The following is a 4,707-nucleotide window of genomic DNA, read 5'->3' as shown; positions in this document are numbered from 1 at the left end:
CACTGCTCAAAACACTCAGAAATCACCTGTACTGATCACAAAACCCCTTCAGAAAGAGCTACATGTGGTTTACGGAACGTTTTTTCCTGGTTTAAACTCGTGTTTAGAAGTAAAAACCAACACGCGGTCAAACTGAAATAAATCTATCCTTAAAAAAAAAAAAAAAAAAAACCCCACAAGAATTAAATGAGCACTAACGTGAAATTCAGACTCACGAACAAGTATTTTCTGGTCTTAATTCAGCAGTTTTCAGGGGCTCCTGCTCGGGTTTGGAGGCACAACAAAACTTCAGGGCAGAAATGTGATCAGACCGTCAGCTGGTGGCCACAGACCACGTGACCGAGCAGCTGCGGCGCGAGCTGCCAGCAGGGGCGGAGCGGGAAGGAGCCCGGGCCCTGGAGCCCCCAGGTGCCCCCCCAGGTACCCCCAGCTCCCAGGGCCCACCTCCTCTATCTTCTTCAAGACCAGATCTTCATGTGTGCTTTTAACTGTTAATCTAAATTTTGTGTGTAGCCACTTATTTACTTCACCCGAGATTACGGTAAACTTAAAAATCCCCCGAAATGACAAATTAGTCTGATCCATGCTCAGCAGCATTTACCGTATGAGCTAAAAATTGGATGGTGTTGAACGGTCGTATCACTGACTCTTGTGTCTTTGCCGTTGTACACGGTCCTCGATAAAAACAAACACTTTTTTTTTTATTTCTAACCCGCCGGTGCGGTGCAGCTACTGGACTATTCTGTTTTGGAGTCTGAGCTGCGTGGTGATCTCGGTGGATGAGGCGTGACAGGCCCATCGCTCCACGCCTCGGATCCGTCAGGAATGTGAGCACTCAGGAAGGAGCCGAGTTTCCGGTTCTTTACCTTCGTGATGAGTCCACTGGGAAATTATTTTTCTGAGCTGTGATCTGTAAACAACTTTTTCCTTTTTTTTTCTTGAGCTTGGAAGCAGGCGAGGTGTCCAGAGGTTACAACTGGTTAATATTTACAGAAGAAAGGCCACTTATTCCTCTTTATTAAGGTGTTGAAGGGGAGAAACGGTGTCAGAGTGTGGAGAGAAGACTCAAATGCAGGACCAGGTCTGAATCAAAGCTGTTTTTTGAGGATAAGGGGAAATTAAACTGACAAAGATAACAAAGATGATCTGAAGCCAAACCATGAAAAACACTGACGGTTCAGCAAGTACATGGACAGGCTGCAGACCCCAATACACTTCATTAATGCAACAAAATTGTTCCAAGCATTTCAAACCTTGTCAAGCGTTGAAATAGTTCACACGTTCATCAGTGCATCCAGTAGACGGCCATGCCGATTGTTGACTTCATGTGAGACGTTTCTACACTAAACCTCCACTGAGCTGCAGGTTCAAACTGCTAACATACACTTTCATGTCATACCATCATTCGGAGTGGATGAATGTGAAGCTTCTTTGTTCTGATGTCTGACTGAGGATATATTGGAGATTTATTTATAGCTTTACATTCACACAGTCTTTCCTCAAAGACATCCATGTTTCTTTTGATCGCAGAAGGTGGACAGACAGGTTCATGTCTGCGTTTTTAGTGTCGAGCGCCTCTGAGACCCTGGAGGAAGGCAGTTAAAGACCAAAAAGAAGATCTTTAATGGGAACACACGTCTTATGCAAACCAATAGCATGAGCATGGAGAATTACTGAATCATTTAGGAAAGTAATAAAGGCAATAATTTATCAAAATTGGAAAGAAACATCAGAAACAAATCTGAGTCTTGCAATGAAGATGTAGATGAAAATTGATTTAAAACTCAATGAAGCATGAATATGTTTCCTTTTTTCCCCCCATTCAACAGCCTTTTCTCTGCAGAATTTTTTTCCTCTTGTCTTTCTATTCCAACTCAATCACTTGTTGGAAAGCCATTATAGTAAAACACCAACGTGGCAAACTGATGGCAGGATATCAACATTTCACTGGTCACAAAGTCAGCATGTATTTCGACAGATCCAGATTGCATTGTCTCTTTGCCGTCAGTTTTTTAAAGAAAGGAAATAACTTGCCAAAAGAAGACAAACTCTCCTAGTTTATTAGATTTCTCTTACATTAAAATCATGTTTAAATCGTGGTGAGAATGTTGTACTCACTTTGTCCTTGAAAAATGCCCTTGGTGTCTGATTTATGAATAAATCAGTCATTAGCAGTGACACAGTTAAATATAATGGTCTGGAAGTTTTTTTTAAATAGACATTAATCAAAGAATATTCATCAAATCAGGTCCGGCGAGGGAGAGCGAGAGGCGCGCACTGGGCTAGTTCCTTGCTAATTAGCATGCCAATTATTGTAAGCCGTCACAGTTCTTAAGCAACGGGGTGGACTGCGTGTGCTCCAGCGCGTAATCCCTCGCAAATTACAAGATAATGGAGGCAAAGAGAGGCCGCGGCTTCAAAAGGAACCAGCAGATAGAAACCCCAGCGGGGACGTTTTAGGGACAGACAGCAGGAGAGACGGCGAGCGAGGAAAAGGTCGGGGAAGGGAGTACAACATGTTTCCCCTTCACAGAGAGCGGCCTGAAGAGCAGAACTGAGATCGACTGTAAAGAAAAAAAAAAGGACTGGTCTCAAAAGCGCTTTCCTCCTTAGAAGTCTTCTTTTCACTGTAAAGATCTATTTTTAAGCTAGCATCCATCTGTGAGTCACTTCTGGTTCTGCTGTATTTCATGACGTCCAGCGTGAGGTTAGGAAACCGGGCCGAAAATAGAGGCACACATCAAAAGTCCTCTTTCCTTCAATCCGACCGGGCGCCCTGCTCCCTGGGGCGGAGAGCAAAGTGTCCTCCAGGTGTGATTCACCAGTTGCGTCGGGCTTCTCTCACTGTGTGTATTGGAAGTTATTTGCAGGCTGATGATTTTTCAAGATTGAAGAAAAGATTTCCCAAAAGGTTTGAAGCTGGAAAACAGTCATCTGCTGTAATACACTGACTTGTCCCCGCAACAGTCGCCCTGCTAATAAACCTCTGACAGGAAATAACGGCAGTGTCCATCCAAGTGAATGAGAGAAAATGCAATTCCAGGAATGCATGCAGAACGCAGTGTGAGTGTAATGAGCCAATGAATCGGAATGATTAGTTTGGTCGCACAGTATCAGATCCCACCCTGGTGTTGACAGAGTATCTAATGGGCGTCTAATGATATGGGCCGGGGATGCACGTGATGGTGCACTGTTCAGAATTCATACCGGCTCATGGTGAGAATGTCTCTGATTGGAGCCTGATAGAACGTCCTGTAAATGTCTGGTTCTGCCAGTAATCGTCTTTTTTACCTACTTTTTCACTCGTGTACCTGTGGCCGACCTCTCTATCATGACTTTTCCTCAGCGTGTCTCATCACAAGATGTTGAGTATTTTAATCTAGATCTTAGGAATATGATACAGGAAGACAGCAAAAGTGAGTACAGCATCTTTCTGTTTTACTACTGCTAAAAATAGAGGTCAGGGGCTGGCAGGGAGGAATGCCTATGGTTTTAGGATGTAAAACATCGATTGACTGATTGATCAAGCTCTCAGGAGGCAAGATTCTTGAAGAAAGCCTTGTCTGGTTTGAAAGGCCACTCATTTTGAATGCCATCAAAAATATTTTGTCTTTCAAGGACTTTTGTTTGCTTTTCTTTCTAGCCCGCACAGTCCAGAAACATGCATTTTAATGTCTCTAAATTGCCCGTGGGCGTGAATGTGAGGGTCTGTCTTCCAGCCAGTCAGCAGGGATGGTCTTTAGCAGCACACCAGCCCAAGTTTGGATGAAGCTGCATAAAAGATGAATGGATTATCCAACTGGGAGAAAAAAAAAAAAAAAAGCCCTCATCCTGTAGCTGATGCCAAGCCCTGAGGTCAAACCGTCTATGTTGCTCCAGGTAATCACAAAATGAGGGAAAATAACCTCCACAAATGAAAAGCAATAAAAAGCCAATATGCAAGATTTAAAGTTTGAATGTTTTTGATTGGAGTCCAGATTGGGTCTAGAATACAGAACACAGCGCTGTGCGGCGTCCAAAAGCTTCAACCATTTTCCGACTGACTCAATACGTCATATTCTTTATGCAAACTGATTTTTTATTTTAAATGACACTGATATACATTCAACACATAGTACCTTCAGTCCCACCAGCTGAAGTTATTTTAGTGTGTTATATATAATGAGCGATTGAGGTAATTAGATCATTTCCAAATGGCGCTCCTTTCAAGATCTCGCTGTTGATATGGAAAATTATGTCACATTTATCACAAACTTTACAAGGTTTTGTAAAGTCATTTTCACCTCAAGCATAATGCATCACCAGACACATGCATTGTTCGTGTAAAAACGCTCCCAGGCCAATTGTCTCATCTTTGAATGAATCCCAGCGGATCATCAGGATTAGCTCTTATTTTCACCGCGTATTGTCCAAAAGCACTGATAGCTGTCAAGCCTCTAATGCATTTATATTCATAAGAGGGATATTGTCCTCAAAATAATTGCCTTTATACTGCCCAGAACAGATTGGTGCAGTATTTCAGGAAGGATTTGTGTGGCTTATTTTTCTGTTAACCTTTAGTGAGGAAGATGAAGTGACCGCCTCATTTCAGAGCTTTGTGAATGCACATTTACATCATAAAACAATACAGACTCAAATGCGAGTGGGAGAAGCAAGTCTTTGGAAATCTTCTCAATGGGAAAGAATATTAATCAAGTGGGCTGTACA

This window comes from Salarias fasciatus, chromosome 18 (genome assembly GCF_902148845.1).
Source record: "Salarias fasciatus chromosome 18, fSalaFa1.1, whole genome shotgun sequence".
In the NCBI taxonomy this organism is placed as follows: domain Eukaryota; kingdom Metazoa; phylum Chordata; class Actinopteri; order Blenniiformes; family Blenniidae; genus Salarias; species Salarias fasciatus.
This window is presented reverse-complemented; position numbering follows the sequence as displayed.